This window comes from Canis lupus, chromosome 4, assembly GCF_048164855.1.
Source record: "Canis lupus baileyi chromosome 4, mCanLup2.hap1, whole genome shotgun sequence".
NCBI lineage: Eukaryota > Metazoa > Chordata > Mammalia > Carnivora > Canidae > Canis > Canis lupus.
Window position 1 is genome coordinate 39,161,657 of NC_132841.1, and position 26,371 is coordinate 39,188,027.

General features: G+C 49.3%; 1 long non-coding RNA gene across 4 annotated transcripts; it reads left to right on the top strand.

Annotated features, from left to right (window-relative positions):
• The first annotated feature begins 607 nt into the window (after positions 1 to 607).
• On the top strand, positions 608 to 9,791 carry LOC140631554 (uncharacterized). Of its 4 annotated transcripts, none has more exons than XR_012029098.1 (4): positions 608 to 759; positions 6,492 to 6,720; positions 7,159 to 7,432; positions 9,050 to 9,791. It is a non-coding gene; the product is annotated as an uncharacterized lncRNA (long non-coding RNA). The 4 variants fall into 4 exon arrangements; XR_012029099.1 differs by having other exon boundaries at positions 7,245 to 7,432; XR_012029096.1 differs by having other exon boundaries at positions 6,492 to 7,432.
• The last annotated feature ends 16,580 nt before the right edge of the window (positions 9,792 to 26,371 follow it).

Consider the following 26,371-nt stretch of genomic DNA (forward strand, 5'->3'; position numbering starts at 1 on the left):
AAGATAAGACCAAAGACAGAGGTTGGGGTGGGGGCGGGAGCGGGGGTGGAGAGTCATTTCAGAATCAAATATCCACTTTTCATGTGTTAATTCTTTCTGAAAGGACTTTATTGGGTCAGGTGTCAGTAGATAAAGTAGAAATCAAGGTGGGGAATCCCAGTGCCTGGTGGAGCAGAATTGCGCATGGCAGAGAGGGTAAGAGGGGAGCAGATGTCCCCAGGCCTGGCCACAGGGAAGGCTGCTGGAGGAGAGAAGGGGGTCCAAGCTACAACCTGAGGAATGATTCCCAAGGTCAAGGTGGGGGATGTCACCTGCTTTGAGACAATAGAGTTTGAAGCCTAGAGGAAAGACAAGTACAAGAAGGAAGGAGCAAAGAACACCCGGTGGCTCACGCAGTTTCACGCATCTGCCTTCTGCTCAGGTCATGATCCCGTGGTCCTGGGATCGAGCCCCTCATCGGGCTCCCTGCTTCTCCCTCTCCCTCTGCCTCTGCTGCTCCCCTGCTTGTGTGCGCTCTCTCTCTGTCAAATAAATAAAATCTTAAAAAAAAAAAAAGGAAGGAACAGGAAGCATGCGTGGGGAGGGGAAGCGATGCCACGGGGTGGCTGGGCTGCGTCAGGCAGCTGAAGGAGTGCGCTGAGGGCACCTGGCAGCATGGGTGGGCTGTAGCAGAAGCACGTGATCTGATTTCTGGTGGCTTTGCAGAGAATGAATTGCAGTGGACAATGGATGAAACACGCGATGCTGAAATCAAATCAGGTGAGAAATCAAAGCCGAATCCCACTTCCTCTCTTGGGCCTGGATCAGAGAGGCCCGGGTTCAAGTCTCAGCCACACCGCTTAGCATTTGGGTGGACTCGGATACGCCACTTTCCCTCTTTAGGTTTTGAGTTTCTCATCTATAAAGTGGGAGTAGTTAGAACATGCATCTTGGGGTTATTATAAAAATTAAATGAGCTAATTCATGGACAGAGGGTAGCATAGAGCAAGCACCCAATAAATGCAAACCATCACCGCTGCTGCCTTTTCACCCCTATCGTACAGGAAAACGCCCATAGCCCTAATATACCCTTGGACTTGCAGATTAACCCCTCCCTGTTTTTATAGCCCATTTCAAATCAACCACCGTCAGCAGCTCTGGGTGGAGGGGTGAGTGGCATAGAGGCCTCGGAGGATTTGTGCTGTAGCTCGGTTGCCTAGCAACAGCATCAGCATCTGCATCACTGCAGAGCCAGGCCACATCAGGCACTAGTCAAAACAAAGGCAGCAGCGATGACTCACAGCCAGTCCTGGGAACTGGTGGCAGAGGGGCCTTGTTTTGGCAGGGATCAGGGATACCCAGAATCTAGCTCTAGGCCGGGCCTAGCCCCCTCCTTCTCTCCTGCGAGGCCCAGCCCCTCACAATCCCCAGGGCCTTCTGGGGCAAGGAGGGGACCTGGGGTTGATTGTGTGCCCACTGTATGCCAGAGACACTTTGCAACATGCCAAGCATTCCTGCCCCCTCCCCCCAGCTGAGCCGTGGGCCCCTCCCTCAGGATGACCAGAGCTGGCCTCCTCATTCCCCCCTCATCCAGGTCCTCCTCCACCTGGGCCTTCTTCTCTGTAGTGGCACCGACACTACCACGTGGTGCCTAGTGAAGAAGCTGCTATTCTGGGCCCTTCCCATCCTCCTCGGCCTCAAAGCCAAATGGTCACGAAATCTCAGCAACTGAAGGCACCTGGGTGGCTCAGTGGTTGAGCGTCTGCCTTTGACTCAGATCATGATCCGGGGGTCCTGGGATCGAGTCCCACATCAGGCTCTGCATGGAGCCTGCTTCTCCCTTTGCCTTTCTCTGTGTGCCTCTCATGAATAAATAAGTAAACCTTTAGAAAAAAATCCCAGCAACCGTCCCCTTCCCTTGCTCTCCTACCAGGCCTTCTGTGCAACTCAGGCCTGAGCCGTGGCTTTCCAGGCAGAGTGCACTTGCCCCAGCCTCACCCACTGTCCTCCATGCAGTAACTTTCAAATGCTACACGAGACCTCAGTGCAAGACTCCTGGCTTCGACCCCTATGTGGCTCCACCTACCACAACCCAAAGCCTGATTTTTTCCAGGGCCTTACAAGGCCTCACACAACCCAGTCCCCATGGCTATCGCTCATCACATGCACACACACACACACACTCACACAGACACACAGCACAACCTCACCCTCAAAGACACACGTGCACACACACACACCTTTCCCTCTTGACAGCAGGTGACAGAGCTTCTCTTTGCTCCCTGGTGATAGAAGAGCTGAGCATAGCGGGGAAGCCTAGTGGCCACAGCCCAGCAGTCTTACAGTGAAAACATGTCCTAGGTTCCAGGTCAGGGGCAGCTCCTCCCTGATTCTGGACCCTCCTGTCACACTCAGAGCAATCAATACCCTACTTACCCCAGTGAGACTGGCCACCAGTGTCACATATGTTCTGTGGGGGTGGAGGTGAAGAAGGACCTCAGGCTTGGGGGCCCGTGATGACTTAGGCTTGAGTCCCAGTGAAGCAACTTGCAGGTACTGAGGACACTGTTGGTTTTAACATTCTTTGATAGTCCTTCAGAAGTGGGAACCGAATGCCCCTCCCCTAGTATGTGGGCTGGACTTAGTGATCTGCTCTAAGAAACAGAAGAATAAAAATAAAGAGGAAATGACAAGATGTGACTTCTGGGACTAGGGCATCAGAGGTGCTCCAGTTTTGCCCCATCCTTGGTCTTGGGTCACTTATGCCAGAGAAAGACAGCTGCCATGTCATGAGCACAGTCAGTGTCCTGAGAAGAAGTCCCTTGAGCAGACGCTGAGGCCTCCTGCCAACAGCCATGTGAGTGAGCCACCCTGGAAGCGGCTCCTCTGCTCCATCAATCCTTCAGATGATGAACGTTGATGACCGCCTTAGGAGAGACCCAGCTCAGACCCACCACCCAGCTTAAGCCAGTCTGGGACTCTTGACCCAAAGAAACTGTGGGATAGTAGACGTTTGTTGTCAGCTGTCAAGTGATGGGCAAGGCGGGGCGATTGGTCTCGCAGCAGCAGATAACTCACTCCTACGGTGTCTGAGAGTAAATCTCTTAACCTCACCCTAGTTCCATTTCCTCAGCTGGAAGATGGTTCAGTAAGAACATGTGTTCAGTGTCATTGAAAAGATGAAATGCGTTAACAATCAGGAAGTGGTTAGCACGGTGCCTGGCATGTATTAAATATTCAATAAATATCAGCTATTATTATTATTATTTCCTATAAATAATAATTTATTTTTTCTTTTTCATTTTCAAGTTTTTTCAAGTTTCTTTTTCATTTCCAGAAACTTGAAGTTCAACCAAAACATCAAGGGCTTGCCCTGTATCAGCTGATTACGCCTGCTGCAAGAAGCTAGGTGCTGTGATCACTGCAAGTCAATGTGCTTGCTTTGTTAGTGAAGAATTTCAGCCTCATGATTCCCAAAGCTGTAGAGTCCAGAATCACAGTACTCCCCAATAACAACAGCAATAATCACAGGTAGCCACTACCAGGCACCACGCTCCTATGCTGCTGAGAGCCCAATGTACACGGATCCTCGCATACAGGAACATCGGGTCTGGTGACAGATGCGGAACAGGAGCCCAGAAGGCAGAGCGCTATGGCCAAGGTCCCCAGTGAGTAAGCAATGGAGCCAGGGCACAAACCTGCTCTGTCGCAGCCACTGCTAGGAATTGCTTGGAGAGTGAATACCCTCCTCTCACCTCCCACCTCAGGGATGTCCAGAAAGGCGAGTGCTGGCTGTGGCAGGAGCTGAAAGCCTGCCCTAAGGGTCCCACATCTGTAGAACACTCTCCTACCTGCATTTCAGGGTCATGGAGACTCAGGGACCCCCAGACGCCAGGGGTCCTGTGTTGCTGTAGGGTGCCAGCACATGGGGGTGCTGCAGTCTCCCCGATCCCCATGCCACACACTGCCCTGTATTCATGGGAAGGCCTCCAGATCTGAGTAAGGCCAAAGGCCCCGAAGTGAGTGAGAGCGCCATTCGGTTATCTCTGGGTGACGCTGGTGCCTACCTCACTGAGATGTCACGGTGGCCCGTGGAAGAGGGAAGCACCAGAGGGGCCTGCCTTCGTGGCTCTGTTCTTCCCATTCAGAGCACTACAGTGGCCACCCTCCCTGAACATACCTGTGTGACCAGTTCCACTACCCACCCCACCCCCCAGACGTCCCCAGAGGTGGCAGTCTGTAGCTGGGACTCAAATGGTGGCCAAGAAATCTGTCTCTTCTGGCCCTTTGTCCTGGGTCTTACCAGTGCAAGGATGATGGGATATGCTAGATTAACATGCCATCATCTGTGTGAGGCACATCAAACTCGAAAATTCAAAGGCTTCAGGTCCAGCTGCCAAAATGTGGATTGGTTTTCATAGACGTTATTAGTCCCAGCAGAAGGCCCGAGTGCCCCTCCGCCAGAGGTTGGCAAGGGGCAGGCTCGCTTTTTGGTTGATCTCCAGAAAGCAAGGGAAGGGTGGGGGGGTGCATTTTATGCACCTGGTGATACATTCTTTGCAGTGTCTTGGGATGAAAAAGCCAGCATCTGAGTAGGGTCAGAGAGGGCACAAGTCCCACCTCCTCTGTCTCCTTGGTGAAGGGATGCTCAGCCTCTCCTTACATACCTTTACTGATGGAAGTGATTACTCACCTCCCAAGACAAACCTTTCTAGAACCAGATTCTGGAATTTGAGCCCTGGGTTGGCCATCCAGTATAGTGTGTGACCCTGGAAATGCTGCTTCCCTCCTGTGAGCTTCAGCTTCCTTTTCTATAAATAGAGCTCATGATCTCACAGGTCCACAGGGAGATTCAAATAGGATATTGGCTGTGGATGTAATTTTTAGATGGCAAGCTGCATGCGGATGGTGAGGGTTATTTTTGTCATAATTGCCATTATTATGAGGTTGTCACACTAATTGTTCCGGAGCTTTCTCTGAAATTGAATCCATATTTGCTCCCCTCCGGTGCCTGCCTGTGCACTAGGTCTTCCCACCCATGGGCTAATCACAGTGGTTGTGGTGAGAAGGAGAAGCCTTTGTCAGCTTTATTAAGACTCAAATCCACACTGAGAAAAATATTGACCAAGGGCGCACTCAGCACCCATGACTCCCCACTAATGAACTTGCTGCTGGTCTCAGGGCCATGGGCATCAAAAAGAGGGACGTGCTCCCATCCTCCCTCCCCCTCCTCTTGCTTTCTGTCCACAAGCATTCCAGTGCCTTCTATGGAGGATGCAGAGAGGCTTTACCAGCTTGCCCAACACCCCTCTCTACTCTATCTCCTACCGGCATATTTCTATCTCCGGTGCCTATCACCATCAGACACTTCTTACTCAGTCATTTGTTTACTATCTGCACTTCCCTGCTAGAACAGGGGCCTTCTCCATTCCCCCAGTGCCAGTGCCAGCCCAGGGCCATGAGATGTTGAATCCATGTCTATTGAATGAATTTATAAATAAATGGTGAGCAAAGTGCAGCTTCCACCCCAAAGAACTTCTGCCTGACGGGGAACAACAGTCAAGTCTAAGGATGGTATCGTTCCCTGTGATCAGTGCTGTGATAACAGATGAACAAGGAATGGTAGGAACAAAACAAAAAGAGGTAGGAATGCTGCTTCAGTGGGGTCCAGGAAGGCTTCCCTCGGGAAGAAGTTGAAATGGGCCTTGAGGGGTGCATAGGAGTTAGCCAGGTGGATGAGGAAGCTGTGTGTACAGAGGAGCAGTGTTGAATGGCAAATGCATTTGTGGTAGGACACATTCTGGAGCATAGGGTTCCCAGGATCCCACTGGGAGAGGAGAGGCTGGAGGGCTCATCTGAAATCAGGTCAGCACTTCAGCATGAGAGCCATAGGGAGCTCTGAGAGCTGGGCAGGAGCGTGGTGGGGTCAGATGGCCGGAAGACCACTTCCGGGAAAAAACTGTCCAAGTTTTTACACGTAGGCCAGGACTCAAACCCGGTTCTTTCTGACTCCAAAACTCAATTTCTTTACCATAGATCACCTCCCTCCCAGAAGACTCAAGGGGGACGGGTGTGAAAAGGAGGGAAAGAGAAGAGAATAGCAAGGGGGCAAAAACACGCTGCCTCCTATGGTCAGGATGTGTTCCCCCAAATTCATGTGCTGAGTTCCTAATGTCAACAGTAAAGAGAACAGGTTATCTTTTTTCTTCCATGCTGATTATGGTAACATCAAAGATTTTAAATTCTTCATTCCTGGGTTCAGGCACTATTTTCCTTTTTGTGCCTATAAAATGAGTTCGTGAAGACCTAAGCTTTGACTGGCTTTGATCCCTCCCTTCTGGCTCCAATTGTTAGAAAAAGCTTTGGATTTAAAATGAGGATTGCAGAGCAGAGGTCCACACTTCTTAGGAAGGAAAAGCCCAGTAACTGAACCCCCAAGAGAGCGCTACCTCTCGAGGTGCCTTCTGTGCAAGATTGCTGAATTGTGACGTATAATCATCTTCATTTTACAGACGAGAAAGCTGAGAGTCAGAGGTGGACTTTTTCACACAAGCATCACACTAGGAAGTGAAGACCGAGCGGATCAGATCCATCATTTGGGTCCATGTCACCATGTGGCACAGCCCATGGCAATTTCTTCATCACTGGGCCCAGCATGGGTACTCAACAAATGTTTGCAAAACACGTGTTGAGAGATGGATGAGCGTGATCCTGTTCACTGTGACATCAGCTTCTATGCCTGTATGTTCATTCCAAGTATTGTGTCTGTTTGCCCAACGCTTACCCCATAGAAGTTGATCGAGAAGACTGAACAATCCTGCCCTCGCAGTGCAGAGTGGCAGTACCCTCTCATGCTTGCCCCCACTGACAGACCCAGAAATGAATTGTCCCAGCCCAGCAGGACACAATTGACAGAGGGTCAGTGTTGTCAAGGTAGGCTGCATAGTGCCACTGTGGAGAAGACAAGCTGGGGGCTCCCCAGACCCTTTTCTCCCTTGCCCCAGGGTATGTAGGGAGGCCATTTGCACCCAAGCAGCATTATGTGACTGGAAGGGGGCACGACAGGGACAAAGATCGCAGAAATTAGCAGTATGGGTGTTTGAGGTACAATAAGAAGGACAGTGTGGCTGGAGTCTATATAGAAGTATCATGATTTTTTTTTTTTTTTAACCTGACAAGGCTTTTGTGAGGGTGAGACAAGGGCAGAAAAGAAAGAAACTTCAGGCATCAGGCTTCTCTTTGCTTCCCTCTTGGACCTCTCACAGAAGGATGGACTGCCTAAAAGGATGGGCAAGAGCTTGAGCCCAATGGGAAGTTGAGGATGATGACATTGGACATGACTCTCAACAAGCACCCCACTGAGTGGCTTCCAGCTGAAGTGACAGAAAGCCGTATTGGCCGTGGCTCCCACACTGAGGACATTGATATCTCTCTCATTAGAGGAAGTCGGAAGGTAAGTGGCTCGGGGTTGATGCATCAGCTCCACAATGTTAGTGAGCTACTACACCAATATCCCTTTGTTTCTCTTGTCCTCCTCATGGTTGCAAAACAACTGCCATGTACTAAGCATCATGGCCTCACTTGACCATAGACAGAAGGCAGAGGGCAGTGGCGGCAGGGGCCAAAGAGTTTACCCCCACGTGCCTCCTTCTTGTTATGGAGAATATACTCTGCAGGAGCTCCCCAGCAGATTGACCAGACCTGGGTCTGGTCAGACATAGGGAAGGGAAAAGGTGAAGCAGCGGTGGTCACGATGCCTGTGAGGTCACTGCTCAGCCTCTAGAGTGATTGGTTGATGGAGGAGAAGCAAACAAAAGACACATTTTTGAACTAATCAATCAGCTCTCAGGAGTGACAACTCACCTTTGAATGGCACCTCACGATTACAGAAAGATTTACGTGCACTGGCTCATTATACCCTCCCAGCTGACTTCCAAGGAGAGAGTATCATCCGCCTTTTGTAGATGAGAATAGGGAGGCTCAGGGAGGCAGTGACTAGCACGTGGCAGAGCTAGGGTAGCCTGTTTTAAAATTCCTCCACCGCACCTACTCTTCTTCCTCCAGCCAAGCCCACAGCCCTACTGACTGAAAGAAGTGCTTGGTTCATGGTCCCCAGAAATCCTCGGAAGCATGGGGAGGGGGTCACAGGTTGTTGATCCCCTACTGTGTGCAGACAGCAGGGACACAGGGAGCAACCAAGTGATGTGTCTGAACAGCCATTCGGGGTGAGCTGACGCTCTGGACACCACAGGCCTTCCCCCAGACAGTGAGACGCCTCCACGTTGTCTCAAGGGGAACTGGGCTTGTTGGAGCAGGACACCCCAGAGAGCACCATGCTCCATGTGCACTTGATTCCCTCCCCAAATGGGCACCCAGGAACCAGCAGAAGAGGCCCTGTAGGAAGCTTGGTGCAGAGTTTATGGACTGAGATTTGGGACAGAGCAAGGAGGGACATCTAAGCCTCACCTGCCCCTGCCTGGGCCCCCAGCCCAGTGGGAGGGTCTGGAAGGGCGTGGAAGGTAAGGCGGAGTGCAGCCCTTAAACGGCTCAAAATGGAGGAAGATGCTGAGGCCCATCTGTTAAATTTTCTTCCCTTGGAAAGACTATTCTGAAATCACAGCATGCTCTTCTCATATCATCCATTTTACTTATTTATCATTATTTTCATCAATTATATATCATTGTGACTATATCTTCTTCACTTTACAGAGTAGTGGTCTTCCTTCAGGAATTAGGATATGCCAAAAAGCAAAGATACAGAGGAGAATAATCCAGTTTGCCTTCCTTTTCCCTAAATAGACTCTCAATCCTCAAACTCTTGAGGAAAGACCCAGAAGCCTGGGGGCGGGGACCACCTTCGTCTACAGCTGCCACGGCTGGATTCCTGCCCTTTGCAGCCTCCTCCCCTGGGGGAATGGCATTAATAATCTACTTTCTTTCAAATAAGAAAAACACACCAGCCTTGTGGCCAAACAGCGAAGTGTATTTTATCTGACAACCAAGTGGGTGAGCAAGATGGCCTCCGACTGCGCGCGCAGATCCAAAACACCCTCCGCCTCTTGCTTTTCAGGAGATGATCTTTGGACATCGAAGCTGACACCAGCCTCCCGTTCCTTTCCCTGCTCCCTGCCCTCAGAACCTGGTCGGCCTCAGGGACCAAACCCAGTGCCTAAGACAGAGAAAAGGAGCTTCCTTCTGGTCTTTAGCTTCCAACTTTCAAAAACCTAAACCCCCAGGGGAAGGGAAATCTCACAGCGCGGACCAAGTATTTAGGAGGAAACTTGAGGCTGTAATGAACAAGGTGTCCCATTTCTTTGTAGCTTGCCACCCCTCAGAGCTGAAGAATTGATTTCTTCAGACTGGGGTTGTCTCTCCCCCAGAGGGAAGATCTCAGAGGAGGAACACAATGCTTTGGCTGGGTCCTAAAGAAAGAGCCCTGATATCTCTCCAGGCTGAGCACCGCATCCCAACCAGGGTGGCAAAATCCCTACGGGATTTGCAGAGAGACAACACCTGCCCTGGCTTCGCATCAGAAACCCTAGAGAGGTCAGAGAAGCCACAGGACGGGATGCGGGCATGTCTTAGAAACAAGGCTGTGGACTCCTCACATGGACATGCCAGTGACCAGGAGCTGTGGAAGCAATGAGATGACCTCCAAGCATCCAAAGACATAAGGCTGAGCCAGGAGCCCAGCAGATCTGGCACAACTGAAAGAAAGCAGCCTTAACTCCCCTTCTCCCTCCCCATCTCTACCTCTCTGTCTGTCTGTCTCTCTCTTATACACACACACACACACACACACACACAATCAGTAAATCTTGCCTTGATCCTTAAAAACATAAATAAAAAAAGGATTGTCCCACCAGTATTATAATTTCTCTGTTGCTTTTCTCGCCATCCTCACACCCCGGACCCTACCACCATCTCTCACCTGACCCGCTACAGTAGTCTCCTAACTTACTTCCACCCTTACACTACTCCAGTTCTTTCTACCCACAACAGTCAGGGTGATTTTTTCGAAACACAGTTTAGATCATGACAGCCCTCTCCTGCTCAGGATCCTACAGCAAATACTCAGTTCACTCAGTACAAAATGCAGATTCCCTCCTCTGTAACATGCAAGGTCTTACCTGGCCACCCCTTGGACCTCATCCCCTAGTCATCTCCTTCTGGGGAATGAGGATCATGTCCTTCTTTCAACACACTGAGCTTATAGCCCACCTCAGGGCCTTTGCACATGAGTGAGAATATTTCCAGCTGACATGGGGCTTGCTCCTTTAATTCATTCCTTCTCAGACCCTACCTGAGCACCTGATCAGAGAGTATGACTTTATCTTTCTTCCATATCTGTATCCCCGATACTTAGGACAGCACTTGACATTCCATCCATGTGACTGATGGATATTGATGGAATGAATACATTTCCCACGTTGACAGCTAACCAAGGGCTCATCGAGTGGAGTCCTGAGTCTTGATGGATGTTATCAAAGACCAGAGGAGCAGCTCCTCCACCCCTATATTTGAGTTCTCCAGACTTTGAGTACCATTCAAGGAAAAAGTGGGGAAACACTGATTGTGGCCACCATCCTAGAAAGGGAGCTAAAAATAGAATTAATACAAATGATAAAAAGTGAAATTATGTTTTGTGCACCGAGTTTGTGGCCTGGCATTCACAGTCGGCCCACCTTCCTTGAAACAGAAACCCCCAGCTCGTTTGAGGTGACCCATCCACATCTTCAATGACTTTGCTGCTGGACAAGCTCACCTGCTTCCTTCAGCCCTGGGCATTCTTAAATAGCAGTCCATCCTTTCTCTGTGCTGCACCTGGGCTGGTGGTCACTCGGTTACAATGAATAATAACCGTTAATATTTATGGGGCATTTACAGTTCCAGAAATCGTGCTTAAGTCTTTATCTGGATGATCTCCTTAATCTTCCCAACGACCAGGTGAGGTTTGCAAGGTTTGCACTATTACCAACCGCATGTTACAGATGGTCCCTGACCTAGAGGCACTGCGAGGCCTGTGGGGGAGCCAAAGACATGAATCAATAATTACCATATGGCACGAACTGGAACAGAAGCAAGCACAGTGCTGTGGGAACACAGATGGGAAGCTGGTTCGTTCTCTACAGGGTGGGGCTCAGGGAATTCGGCCTTCTACAGCTACCAGGATCCTCTCAGACTCTTCCTTTTTGGGATCTCCCAACCTGTAGTTCTCCTCTCTGGACACCCTGCCCTTGGCTCTTCACGCAGCTGGCCCTTCCTCCTTCAGCTCCAGGCACCCTCCAACACCTCCCCGCAAAGTAGGGTCCCCGTTGCCCTGCTGGAATGTCAGCTCCCCGAGAGCAGGAATCCTGCCGCTCTTGCCCATCGCTGCACGCCCAGCCCCGGAGGGGCGTTTGACACAGCAGAGCTGCTGGATAAATATTTGTCGAACAAATGCCTGTAGGAGCATGTGAGTGAGTTAAGTCATTGAGATCAAGAAAGGCAGGACAGGGATCCCTGGGTGGCGCAGCGGTTTGGCGCCTGCCTTTGGCCCAGGGCGCGATCCTGGAGACCCGGGATCGAATCCCACGTCAGGCTCCCGGAGCATGGAGCCTGCTTCTCCCTCTGCCTGTGTCTCTGCCTCTCTCTCTCTCTCTCTCTGTGACTATTATAAATAAATAAAAAAATTAAAAAAAAAAAAAAAAGAAAGGCAGGACGCCTGGGTGGCTTAGCAGTGGAGCGTCTGCCTTCCACTCAGGGCGTGATCTTAGGGTCCTGGGATCGAGTCCCACATTGGGCTCCCTGCAGGGAGCCTGCTTCTTCCTTTGCCTGTGTCTCTACCTCACTCTCTCTCTGTCTCTCATGAAAGAATAAATAAAATATTTTTTAATCCCCTTATTTAAAGAAAAAAGAAAAGAAATCAAGAGAGCAAGAGAGGCTCGGTATGCTGGAAGGGAGGAAGGGAGGAAAGGAGGAAAAAGAGCAGTCCAGACAAAAGAGATGTCATGGGCAGAGCAAAAAGTTTGCCAGAACTGGTGGCAGCAGGGAGCACAGGGACCGTCGGAGACATCCTCTGCCTCGCTCTGCTTAGAGAACCTCCTGCTCTGCATCTCCCCGCAGCTCTCCCCCAGGTCACCCCCCAGCAGAGGTCTTAGGACACACTAGGTTCTCCTGGATGTCTGATGAATGAGCGAACGACTGGGCATCACCCCAGCTGAGCAAATATGTAGCTGAATGAGGTGGTGCTGGCTGTCCCTCGTGTTCCCTCCTCAGCGAGTAGCGGTCGCTCCACTGTTTATCTGCATGGCTCCTTCACTGGAGGTGTTCGTGTCAAGCAGATCTGGACTGGAACCCTACCTCCACCACGCTGCCCGAACCCCTGCGCTCCCCAATCCGAGTGCGAGCACCTGTACTGAAAATGACAACATCTCCGTGCTGGCTGCCAGGATTGCAGGAGAGGGGTCTGCATAGTGGCTGCTACAGAGTATGGGCTCCGCAAATAACCTGTCAATGAATGAGTAAATCAGCGGATGAATGAATGAATGACAAAATAAATAGGTATTTTTGGTGAGATCTTGGAACTTGATAAATTTAGTGAATTTGAGACTTCCAGATGCAAGATAGGCTGCAAATTCTCTTCTCCAAACATCCAGAGAATTCACAGACATGAGCCCTGCTAGAGCTTTACCCCTACACCTATCCCCGCAGTGGTTTAGAGGGTGTGGGCCAGGGAAGCTTGTGTGATGGTCACCACACACGACCTGAGCTGTCCTGTCCCCATGCCCATGAGGGAATAGCCAGTACAGCCAGAAGGGCCCCTTGGCACATGGAAAAGGGGCCCCCCACAGGGGCTGGGAGCTTGAGGCAGGTCCCAGAGAGCTTGTTGGACCTTTCCAGACACAGCTTAGTAGCTGATATTACTATGAACCCAGCTGTCTGGGTTCAAAAGTCAACCTGCTTCTTATTAATTGAGCGGCCCTAGTCAAGTCCCACGAGCTCTGTCCGCCTGGGCTTCCGAATCTATAGACTAAAAATGGTAACAGCATCTGCCCCACTGACTTATGGGGGTTACAGAATCGCTGGGTAGGAAACATGAGAGCAGTACCTGGCCCACAGTGGGTTCCCAGTAGAGGTTGCCGGGAAGTGGAAATAAAGAAATTCTAGCTTTATCACCCTTACTTAATGTCTGCCCTGTTCTGGGTTCTGGACAGGGAGGACATAGAGATGAACAGGGTGTGACCCCAGCCTCCCTGGTGCTCCTAGTCTGGTGAGGGAGGCAGCTGTGTCAGCAGGCAGTGGCTCCCAGTGACATCACTGCTGTGACAGAAGCATAGGTGACAGGCTGAGTCCCCACAGCAAGGACACCCAAGCCAACCTGGGACGCCAGAGAGCCCTTCTTGGAGGACGGGATGAACTTCTAGGGGCAAGGGAGACTGAGCCAGGGGAGGGGAGGCAAAAGGCTGTGTGTGGCGCGGCCCAGGGGCAAGTGAGCCCGGGACAGCCCGGGTACCGGAGGCTGAGAAACCCACGGGCTAGGTGAGAAAGGATCACCGTCAGAGATTTGCAAGGCTCACCCTGTGCGCCGGGCCCCAGGCCCAGCACTGAAGGTAGGAAAAGCAGACAGGAGCAGCTCTCAAGGGGCAGACATTCTGGGAAGAGAGACGGAGACCTAGATAAGCAGTGACCCGGTGATGCTAGTAATGCCGCGGAGGGTGCCCGGCCTGCCCGGGGGTGGAGGAAGCCCCGGGTGAGCGCTGGAGGCGTGTTTTGAAAGACTGTCAAAGGACACAGTGACTGCCACAATGTTCCTTCTCCCCTGCCTTCCACCAAGACGTAGTATGGGGTGGTGGGTGAGAGGGCCAGCTCTCGGCTCAAATCCCCTCTCTGCCACTGAGCCGCTGTGTGACCTTCGGCCAAGCCTCTTAACGTCTCTGCGTCCTCACGGGGTTGCTATGAGGATTAAACAAGCTAACACATTTATTTATTTTTTTTTTTATTTTTTTTTTTAAGGTAACACATTTAAAGCACTTGCAACCATGCTTCACACAGAAATAAATGCTCTATGTGTTGGATACGGTAGACCCACTTATTCAGTAAATGGATTAAGTGTCTTAAGCTCCCCTGGGTGCCAGGCATTGTTCTAGTCCCTGGAGACATCACAGTGGCCTAAGCAGCAGTGCCTTCACTTGCCTTCCCAGGATGTGGGGTTCTCAGGGTTAAAGCTGGAACAGTCCTGGACAAACAGAGGCAGCTGGTCACCCTACTGTGAGCTGTGGAGCCTCAGGAGATGATTTTCCCTTTCTGAGCCTTCTCCTAAAAGCCCTTCCTGAGCCCATTGTCCGAGTCACCCTTTCCTGCCTACTGGCCACCTTCCTACTTTTTAAAAATTTCTGTCCTAGCACTTACTGCTAGCACACTCTGCATTGCCTCATTCGTTTGTTTGTCTGCCCACGCTGGAAGGCAAGCTGCATGCCTTATACTTTCTTCACTTAGAAAGCGAGCCATCGCCCTGTACGCGCGACCTTACAGATGTGACAAGTGATCAAGGGAGACCATAACAGGGAAATTCTTTGTAAAGGACAGCACGCATGTGAGTCAATTTCGGACACAATTTTAGCACAGAAGGTTAGGGTACAGCAGAAAGAACTGGAGTCAAGTTGGGGGAAATCCCGGACACCTTAGTGTTGAACAGGCATATCCTGTAAATGAGGAAACAGGAAACTCAGGGGACTGCAGGGAGGAGGTGACTTGCCATGAACACTGGAGGTTCACAGCAGACCTGGAACCTAAACCTCTTAGCAGTGAGCTCAGAGCCCTTCCCCTGCTTCTCATGCAACTTCCCCTTTGCTACCCACCATCCAGCAAGACCCTTGTGGGGTCCAGGATATCATCAAAAGATGAGTCCTCCTTGTGGGGGAGGCCATTCTTATGGGGGGATTCCTTGCAAATGGTCAAGTTCATGTCCCCCAGGCTCTCAGCCCTAGCTGTCACCAACTGCTACAGGGATTGAGAATTTGGGCAATGAACTTCTGATCACTGTCATGAGTATTTATTTCCTTCAGTAAACTCTGGCTTTATAATAGGAAAGCTCTAAAATATTGATATTCCTCATGATTTGGAGTCAACGGGGAATAAAATACTTTGCACAAATCACAAACTCTGAGATTTAAAGATCAACCCCAGCATCTCTGTTTACACTTGAAATGAAAATCTCTTACTCGTCCTGGCCTGCCCAATTTCTAACCTTCACTGGAGTATAAATACTATTTGGTTTCTTCTTGAGTCCAGAAATTTGTTTTACTAAGTCGTCCTAACCAGTTCTTTAAAAGGCTAATTTAGCACGGCAACATGTGTAGTATTAGACAGGGAATCTGCTCCAATGTGCTGCCCAAATGTTTACCAGCAATAAAACATTTAGGCACTTCGTCATGGACCATCATGTATTGACAACCAAAAGGGAATTCATTCTTTCCACTCCAAACCTGGTTCTCCTTCTGGTTTCCTGTCCTCATCATGCCAGGATAGTTCCCTTTGGTGTCCAGAAACCAAAAACTATTCTAGACTCTTCCCTCCCCCTCACCCACCACATCCAATTTGTTCTGTGTCCCATCATTTCTACTTTTTCCCATATACCTCTTGAATCAATTGCCATCGCTCCAACCTTACTATTTACTTAGTTGGAGTCTTCTTTTCCTTCATCTGGACTATTGTCATGGCACCCTGACTGGCTTCTCTGTCCCAGCCCCTGTCCATACACCACTTAATTCATACACCGCCCAGGCCAGGGGTTGGACATCTTGCTGATTGTCTACTTTTTCTTGATTTTCCTTTTCTCTCTTTCTTCCTGATTCTTTATGAACATTACTTATCTTGGCACCAGCCTGATGTTTCTCATATACGGCCTTAACTATGCATCAATTCTTATCAGCTAAGTAATGTTGCTCTGTAGGGAAAGTGTTTTAACTTAAATAAATAGTATTATGCTATTAACGCCACTGGGCTTCCCTTCTCTCCCTCAGTTTTGTTGCACAGAGATCTTTCGATGCAGCTGTATATGCACCTGTTCTGTGGCATCTGGCTCCCATATCGTATGCCACAGTACACATCCACCACACTTTCTATTTGCACTGGCCCCTCATGGGCACTCAAGATCCTCTCCTCCCCTTCTGCACAGAGCCTAGCAATGACTATCTTAGTACATGTTCCTCTGCAGACCTTGGAAAGAACCCATCTGAGCCATACACCGAGGAACCTACTAACTGGAACATATGGCACATGCAGTCCTTAATTTTGCTCCATGCTGCAGATCACTTTCCAGGACTCTGCCAACATACACTCTTGCTTCCAAACACAAGTGTTCTGGTCTCCCCACATCCTCACGGGCACATGGAATTACTCACTTACCAACGCCTGCTGCACTAATACACACACTGATTCTCACAGTGTTCTTCTCACTTCCATTTCCCTCATTGCTAGTGAGGTAGAGTGGAGCCCTCCTTCACATACTGCTCAGCCATTTGGATTCCCGTTCTATGAAGGAAATGTTCATCTTTGTCCTATGTCCTCAGTTCTGTATTTTCACTTTAATGGGTTTGTAGGAGTTCTTTGCATAACACAGGTACAGTAATTTGTTGACATGGGATACTGCAAAAATCTTTACTCAGCCTGTCATCAGTTAGTGACATTTCTGGTGAAATTCTTCATTGAGGGAGCAGCCTCCATTTTAAACCCAAATTCATCCACTTTTGCCCTTGGTTTGTTAGGACCTCCTTTGAGCCCCTCAACTAACTCCTGGCCCCATGTGACTTCAGCTGAGACAGCCACATGCCTCCAGCATCATCCTGCCTAGGGAACATAAGTGATTGGCACACAGACTGGCAGGCACCTGACCCCCCTGCACCAAAGATCCCATTCCCGGGGAAGGTGATGTGCGCCTGAGCACAAATTAACCAGTGGTGGTCAGATTTGGGAGCTGTTGATGACTACCTTCTATTGTGAGAGAGCTGGCCTGCAGGCAGACACCAACAGAAGGAGAGACAGACAGGGGGAGAGCAGCAGAAAGAGGACAGAACCTGAGGCTGTCAAGATTTCCCTTCTTATCCTCTGGCTCCTGAAGCTCAGCCCCTCCCCCCGCACCCCTGCCCCCCTCCAACACAGCTCAGCAGCTGCCAGACCTGGTTCCCCAATTACCTTACAAAAGGCAATGTTGTTGGGCATTCAAACACTATCTTTATCTTGCCGTATCCTTCGACCCCGTCCACTACTGCATACTTAATACTTCACATTCAGTGGAGCAGATAGTTCGGCTTACAACTTTGCCATTTCAAGGGAAAACTTTGTATAGAGACTGTGAACAAAAAATAAGCACCACTCACTGTACCTTGAGTTTCTCTGGGAGCATATTTCTTTTTTTTTTTTTAAGATTTTATTTATTTATTCATGAAAGACACAGAGAGAGAGAGGCAGAGACACAGGCAGAGGGAGAAGCAGGCCCCATGCAGGGAGCCCGACGCAGGACTCGATCCCGAGTCTCCAGGATCACACCGTGGCCTGAAGGCGGCGCTAAACCACTGAGCCACCCGGGCTGCCCTGGGAGCATATTTCTAAGCCATATCATCTTCAAGAGCTCAACTAAACATCCGGTATCACACACTGGGGTGTGCGTGTGAGCTGGTTATCAAAACCAGTCACAGAATAAAATGGCCTGGCACTGAGAATTACTTGGATGTGGTCTGAGTTTCCGAAGGCTGCTGTAACAAAGTACCACACACTGGTGGGGACTTACACAACAGAGATATATTGTCTTATAGTTCTGGAGGTCGGAAGTCTGAGACCAAGATGTTGGTGGGGCTCATTCCATCTGTCGGCTCGAGGAAGAACCTGTTCTTTTCATATGCCTCTCTCCTGGCTTCTGGGTGTTTTGCTGATAATCTTTGGCATTCCTTGATCTCTATGTACATCCTTCTGATTACTGCTTCATGTTCACATGGCATGCTCCCTAGGGACATGTCTGTCTCTGTGTCCAAATTCTCCTTTTTATTGGGACAACCAGTCATATTGGATTAAGCCCACTCTAATGACCTCATTTTAACTTGATCATCTGTAGAGAGCCTATTTCCAAATAAGGTCACATTCCAAGATTCTAGAGTTTAGGGCTGCAACACACGAGCTTGTGGGCAACACAGTTTAACCCTTAAGAGTCATTGTCTCAAAATCAGAATGTTCAAAAGAGAAACAGCAGGGGCCATGTTAGGGAACATAATGCATGCACCAAAGTCAACCAGCCTCTGTGAAGTCCTCACAGTCCATAGCTAGAGAGCAGGAAACACGTTTTGATTTATCCAACTTTCTTTCCCAGAACTTAAAATAGCTACTGACCTCTAAAAGAATGGGCTTAGTGAGATGACTAGAACATGGGTGCCAGAGGCAGAGCCCCGCACTGCAATCCAGGCTTACATCTGACCAACTCTATGACTTGATACATGAGCCTCTGTGTTCTCATCTGTAACCTCAGGTGGTACATGCCTTATAAGATGGTTAGGATGACTCAATGAGCAAAATGCCAGATAAGTAGCTCATAGCAGGCATCGTGCTAAGCCCTGGCTATAGAATGATAGACAAGTGTACTTTAAAGGAGTTGCATGGGATCCCTGGGTGGCGCAGCGGTTTGGCGCCTGCCTTTGGCCCAGGGCGCGATCCTGGAGACCCGGGATCGAATCCCACGTTGGGCTCCCGGTGCATGGAGCCTGCTTCTCCCTCTGCCTATTTCTCTGCCTCTCTCTCTCTCTGTGTGACAATCAAAAATAAATAAAAATTAAAAAAAAAAAAAAGGAGTTGCATGGTAGACAGCCACACACCCACTCTCTAGAGGTAACCAGCCCTTTGCTACATTTCCTTTCTCACGTATCTCTCCAGCCAGCCATCCTCTCCATCCAGTCATTATTCCATCTTGTTTTTTATGCATTTTGAAGTACACTTCCTCCTAAACATTTCAGTGTGCATATCAATAACCAGTGTTCAGTATCTATTTATACTCATTTTTTTTTATTGCGAGGTAAATTTTCATATGGTGAAATGTACAGGTCTGAAAAGTCCCTGTTGATGGGTTTTGACAAATGGTACTGTCGTGAAACTTAAGCAACTGTCACGACACAGAACATGTCCATCACCCCAGAAGCTTCCATTATTCTCCTTCCCAGTCAGTCTCCATTTCCACACACCCACCCACTCTCCAAGGCAGCCATTATCCTAAATTTTCATTAGGGACTAGTTTGAGCTCTTGAAAAACTTTATATAAATAGATGAGGCAAGTTACTTTGATTCAGCGTAATGCTTCTGTGATTCCTCCATGTTATCATGTAGGCCAATGTTCCCTCCTTTGGCTTCCTGGAAGTGTCCCACCGTGTTCCTCCACCAGCTATCCCACTGATACACACCTGGGCTCTTCCCTGTGTCTTGGTTACTGTGAAAGGTGCTGCTGTGGAGAATCTTGCATGGCTCTTTGTGTGGATGTGTGGCTTTGTATTTCTTAAGAGCACCATTGCTTGCCCTAGGGTAGGGTTATGTTTAGTTTCTTTTTTTAAAATTTTTTTTTTTTAATTTTTTTTTATTTATTTATGATAGTCACACAGAGAGAGAGAGAGAGAGGCAGAGACACAGGGAGAGGGAGAAGCAGGCTCCATGCACCGAGAGCCCGATGTGGGATTCGATCCCGGGTCTCCAGGATCGCGCCCTGGGCCAAAGGCAGGCGCCAAACCGCTGCGCCACCCAGGGATCCCGGGTTATGTTTAGTTTCATTTAAAAAGTTCCAGAACTTTTTCCAAAGTAGTTATATTATTCTATAGTCCCACCAAGAATTTCCTGGAAAAAAAAAAAAAAAAAAAAAGGAAGATCACTCTGGTGGCCTCTGAGGAAGATGGACTGGAAGAAGAGAGAGTCCAGACCAGGCAGATGACCAGCTGGGAAGATTTTGCGATGTTCTGGGGCAGGGTGACAGAGGCTGGACAAGTGCTGGTTAAGGGACAGGTGGGGCTTGGTAGGGAGAGATAGATAGGGGGCTATGGGATCAGGCTCACAGAAATCCCAAAAATGCTGAGGTGTAAGGAAACCAGAGATAAGGGAACAAACCCAATCACCCTGCCCTAGGTGTGGGTGGGGAGTATGTCTTTTTTTATGACAGACATTTGTGGCCAACAAAGAGTAATCAGACCCTAAAAAGAAGGAAGCCATTAAAGATGTTATCACCAGTCCTTACTCAAACCAAGACAGCCCAAGAATGATAAGGCCACAAGCATCCTGGTCAGGTCTAAATAAAAGGCTGTCAGTGGGGGCCTGAGTTGGCAACCCTGTCGGGACCCCTCTCACTCCTGACAGCTTTTTCTGTTTCCTTGCTTAATAAACTTCTATCGCTTACTCACTCCTCTGTCTTCAAGATTCATTCTTCGACTCTGTGAGACAAGAACCAAGCTCTCCAGCTTCAGTACCTCCCAAATCACCAAACCTATGTTAAAAAAAAAATTAAGATTTTATTTATATTCATGAGAGACACAGAGAGAGAGAGGCAGGGACACAGACAGAGGAAGAAGCAGGCCCCATGCAGGGAGCCCGACACAGGACTCGATCCCAGGACTCCGGGATCACGCCCTGAGCCAAAGGCAGATGCCCAATTGCTGAGTCACCCAGGTGTCCCTGTTTAAAAAAAAAAAAAGTATAAGGCAGCATAACCTTGATCTTCCGTGTATGTTCTAAATAACCCCAAACTACTACCAGAACACCAGACACAGCCCAGAGAGAGAAAGCTCCATTCTTGCTTTAGACAGTAATTTCTTGGAACAAAAAAAAAAAAAAAAAGGCTTACAAATGTGGAATATTTTAACATCCATGCCAGCACATTCTTTTATTAACTCTAAAAATGTTTGACCTATTTAATACGGGGTCGGAACAGTCCAGGCTGAGAGCTGAAGGTCTTTCACTGCTGTTTCTGCATCCCCCCTGCCTTGCAGCTGTCACAGTGAACTGAGTCCCTGGCATCTGGCCTCCCTATCGCTGCCCCCACCAGTAGCATGATTTTGAGTGCTGTCCAGAGAGCTAAGCCTGGAGTTGGGGTCTCCAGGTCTCTCAATGAATCTGTGAACCTCTTAGCAAATGGTAAGCAATCCCTTTTTTCAAACTCCTTTTACTATCTGGGAACCTTCAAACTGGGGTAGCAGGCCCTGGGTGGGTGCACAAAGACTTGAGTGTGTTGGAGGGAATCAGTTGCCAGATCTTCTGTTTGCAAAAGCCCGTGCTTCTAAATTGGGCCCTCTGCCAGCCTCTAGGGTCTCTGCTCCCCTTTTCTGAACACAGTCCTGTGCCTTGCAGAAGAAAGGCTCGCTTCCCTCCAGCCTGTTACTGTTAGTGCTTTGCCACAAGGGGCCAAGGTTCCCAGGCCCAAAGAAAGGGATAGATTGGAGAAGGAACAGCTGCAGAGGGAGAGTCCCTTAGTGAAGAACACTGGAACAAATTCCTTACAGAGCTCCCTTCTGACTTCATGCAACGGTCTCTCTGTCTATTTGGTCTATCTTTCTGGCTGGCTGGCTGGCTGGCTGGCTGTCCAACTTAGAATTGGAGTTCAGAAGGGGGATAGTTGTGTCCAGGTCAAGTTTTTTTAACTAAGTCATGAAGTCAGGTGTTTTCTGATAGTTTGATTTGGCCGAGAGTTTAAATAAGTGGCCTTGCCGTTTAAGCAAGGTGGCAGATATTTTCAAACCTGGAAGAGCATAAATGTGCTGCTTCAAGGTACTGAAGAAAATATATTTTAAAGTGTGTACTTAGCATACAATAAACAGTAAGCTGCATCTTTTGCAATCATTCAAATTTGTGATTTACATATCAACCTAAAAAGTTACAAGGGAACACCAAGTTTTTAAAATTATTATTGTCCTAGGGGGACTTGGAGTAAAATACTTTGAAACCCTCTGCCTTGGGATGTCACCCTTCATCCATCTGAGCTGTTTGCTCAAGGTGTTTCTTCCAAATAAATACAGCGCTCTTCTTAGAAGGAAATCTGGCAAATTGACTTCTCCCTATCTCATTGTAGTTGGAGAGAAAAAAATAACAAAACTGTCCCTTTGCTTTTGGAAAAAGAAATTCATTTGCAAAAGATTCAATCAGCCACAGCAAAGCTGCCTGACAGGCCAGATGAAAGACAGACCTATCACAGAGGCACAGACTCACAGGGCTCACCTCTGGGCTATACGTCTTTTCCAGGCCTCAGTTGAAAGAGGCTTTCTTCCCAGCACCGCAGGAAGGGGCTACAGGCTGAAGCCCAAGCCAAAAGCAGATACAGAGTCTCAAGCCCCTGGCCATCTTCCCTTGGAGAGCCCGCTCTTCCTTCCTCCTCCCCAGGTGACAGCCCCTGCACCTGCTAGGGAAGCTCAGAGGAGATGGGGCTGCCGGAGTTAGGGGAGCTGGCTTGAGCCCAGCCCCACCAGGTTGCTGAGGACAGAGCCAAAGAACAGCTAATTAAAAGCATCACTACTCATGCTGGAGAAAATGCAATAATGACTTTAAAAGATTTTCCTGTGTTTTCTTTCCAAGCGCAATTAGATGCCAACTACCTTTGCTGATTTCAAGCCCAAATTGCTGATGCTATTTTATCTAACTCATGATTGCCAAGGCATCAGAGAGCTAACGGCAGATATGTGAAAGAGAGGGTTCGTTTTCAGCTCATCTAGTCCAAATGAAGTTTCGCTATTTTTTTCCCCCGGCCAGCGGCGGGTTGGCTGCTGTGGGTGTGCCTGCCGGCACGATAACAGTTGCTGTCATCTGGGGGCTGTGTTCCCTGTCACGACACTGTGAAGCCCCTGGCACCGGAGGGCGTGGTGGAGGCCGGGTCCTCCCCTCCATGAGTTCCCAGCAGCTGCTCCAGGCGGCGTGGGCACTGCTTCAGTGGTTGTAGGGGATCGAAAAGAATGCGGGCATCACTGGGGAGCTGGACGTGGGGTGATACATTTTTAGGAGGGGTGGGGTATGCATTTTTAGGAGGCCCTGCCTCCCCAGTTCCTAGCAGAGGTCCGGCACGTGGTTCGGCGGACTGAATAGACTCACTCAAGCCTACATTTGTTTATTAGAACAGCCACCCAAGGAGGAGCTGTTGCACCCCGCTCAGAGAAAGGGCACAGCCTTGAGGTCTGTGTTAGTTGGCTAGGGCTGCTGTCCACAATTCCGCAGACAAAGTGGCTGGAAATAACAGGAGTGCGTCTCACAGCTCTGGAGCAGGAGTGTGGGGTCAAGGTGCTGGCGAGGCGGTCGCCTTGGGAGGGCCCGCGGGGAGGGTGCCCAGGCCTCTCCCCGGCTTCCGCTGGCTTGTAGGTGCTCCAAACCTGTGCCTTCGCGACGTGCTCGCCCTCTGCCTGTGCTTCTGTATCTAAATTCCCCCTTTTTAGAAGGACACTAGTCACACTGGAGTAGGGTCCCCTTTAATGACCTCATTTTAACTTGATTATCTCTGTACAGACCGGATTTCCCAAAAGGATCACATTCTGAGGGCCAGGGGCTGAGGTTTCAGCATATCATTTTGGTGGGGGACACACTTCAAGCCACAACATAGTCTAAGAGACCCGAGTGAGGTCATGACTCTGAGTTTCTAGCAGCGTGACCATAAGCTCTAGAGTCTTTATGAGGAGGCACAGACCATGTGTAGGTTTTTCTGCAATTTAACATGAGGGGCTCTTCTCCTTGAACTTCTACTTCCATAGTGTCTTGGAGTCCCCAAAACATTTGCACCATACTTTCTCAAATGACCTTCCCAGCAACCCCAAGAAGTAGGGATTAAACCCTCTCTCCATAGGTAAGGAAAGTGAGACTGCTGCTGTTCAAGGTCCCAAGGGCAGGAATCACTAGAGCGGGGATTCACACCCAAGCCCAGGACTGTCTGGATGCCACCGATTTGCTGACCGCTCCTTCATTTTCTCTTTTCAAGAGCTCACTGGTGTGAATTGTGTTGGTTTTTTTTTTTCTTTATTAGTTAGTTGGACAATTTGCAGAGAAGGGAATACATGCTAACATGGAGAGACACATTCTCCTAATTAAATGTGTTTGTTTAAAGCTGCCGGGGCGGGGGGGGGGGGGGGGGGGCGGGCGGGGATCCCAGCCCCTGACAAGGTCAGGGGATGCACTCCATCCTGCAGGAGAGCAGGACCAGGGGGCCTCCAAGCCAGATGGCAGAGGGCCATGAGGAGGATGGATGATGGCACGGGTGGGCACCAACGACACCCCACAAGGGTGCCAAGGCCCGCACCCATGAGCTGAAGCAGCAGTGCAGTTCAAACCCCACACTTTACCTCTCTGAGCCTCCATTTCTTCATCTATAAACTGAAATCCTAATGATAATAGCTACCGCATATTCTGTTAAGTGAATAAACAATTATAAAATAAGGAATACACTAGAAGGATAGATGAGATGCAGTGGGGACACAGAGGAGGGGCTCACACAGAAAACACCTGTCCCCAGTGGGCCCTGCAGAGTGAGCATGGAAGCGATGAAGAGCTGGAAGAAGTGAGATGGCCCAAAAGAGTGTGAGCCTCACTCTGGACATTCAGGTGGGCAACATCGCTCTTTTTTGTCCTCCAACCCAATTAAATCCCTATCCAAGCCCCCATTCTGCTAAGCCAACAGGAGAGGTAATGTCAGTCCTTTGAGGAATTTGGTTCTGGAATCTCAGGTATCTCTAGGGCCTCTTCCAGTCTGCTTCTGAGCCACCAGTGGGCGCCTAGAGTCTTCAGGAGCCCATCCATTCTCACCGACATGCTGTAGCCATTTCTCTCTGGGGCCTGCTGCTCCTTGGTGGGGGTCCTCCCTTGGCTGGGGTGAGCAGCACACCCAGCTCTCTCCTCTCCATGACCCACAGAACTGTCTGTTCTATCCCCTGCTCCCTTCAGCCCAGAGGATCCTTTCTGGAATAAGGTAAATCTTTCTCCGTGTTTCTTCAAGACACTTCATCTGTATGCAGGAATTATCTCCCCTCTGTGGTAGAGATTTTGGAAACAAAAGCAAGAAGGCCAGGAAGGCACTTTCTGCTTTACGCCAGGCTATATCTCTTTCTCACACAGTGAACACAAAGGCCATTATCTATTTCCATCAGGCATGGTGAGGAGGTTGGAGAAAGGGGACAAAATGAAACCTTAATCTCCAAAACATGATCCCAGCTCTTAGGGCATTTGAAGCTGTGGGTGGGAAAGGCCAGCTTGGTGGGACTGAGTATGGGTGGGAGGGGGGCTTGTCCATGGAAAACATGAGAGAGTAGGAGGAGACAGGGTTCACACTGCGATGGGATTCTGATGACAAGGCAAAGAGGCTGGATTTAATCCTGAGAGCCAGGAGAAGCCAATGAGACACCGTAGCCAGGAGAATGACAGGATCGATGTGAACCCTTGAGAAGGGCAGAGGGAGACTGGGAGGCTGTGCCAGGGAGAGGTAAGCAGGACCTGAATGCAGGTTGCATCAGAAGAAGGGGCATACCTGAGTCACACTTTGAAAGTGGAATGGGAAGAACTTAGCAGCTGACCAGATATTGGCTGATCTGGGTGTGGGGGCGTGGAATCTAAAATGACACGCAGGTTTTCAGCCTGGAAAACTTAGTAGTCGATGAAGTCATCACTCAATTTAAGAGACATGAAGAATGAATAATTTTGTAAAATATGATGAAGGTTTTAGGGGGGCATGTTGAGTTTGAGGTGCAGGCAAGGGTATTCAGTTAGAGATGGGCAACAGGAAGAGGCATACATGGGTGTGATTCTCAGGGGGAAGATCTGAACTGGAGTTGGACATTTAGGAGTTACTGACATGGAGACTTTTTTCATCCATTGATTTAACCATCCCCTCCCCCCCCCCAGGAGCTCACAGACAAGTAATCTGATGATAAAAATAGATTGTGTACCTCTGTGATACAGGCATGCACGGGATTTGGCGGCATTGCAGTGGAGGATCCAACCCATTTGGGGAGGGATAGGAAGACTTCACAGAACAAGTAGGTCTGAAATGCTTCCTGAAGCATAAACTAGAATGTGCCTGATGGGTGAGAGAGCTTGGAGGCTGAGGAGCTTTCTGGAGAGAGCTCACCTGAGGGATCATGGAGCTGGTATTAGGAGCCTAGCCCAGTGTAAGGCTCAGCCACTGTTGCAATTAATCCTAAACAAGGTATGGTGTGCAGGTGGAAAATTGATTTCATTTGTGTATTGGTCTGGGCAATTCTTTCTATCATAACAAATAAAACCTAGAACTTTATTAATATCACCATAAAACTTGTTTTTCATATGTAATAACCCAATGTAGGCAGGTGGCTCTCCTCCACATGGAGATACAGGAATCCAAGCCTTAAGACGTTCCAGAGTAGAGAAGAGTGCGAAGGAAGAGAGTAGAGAAGCC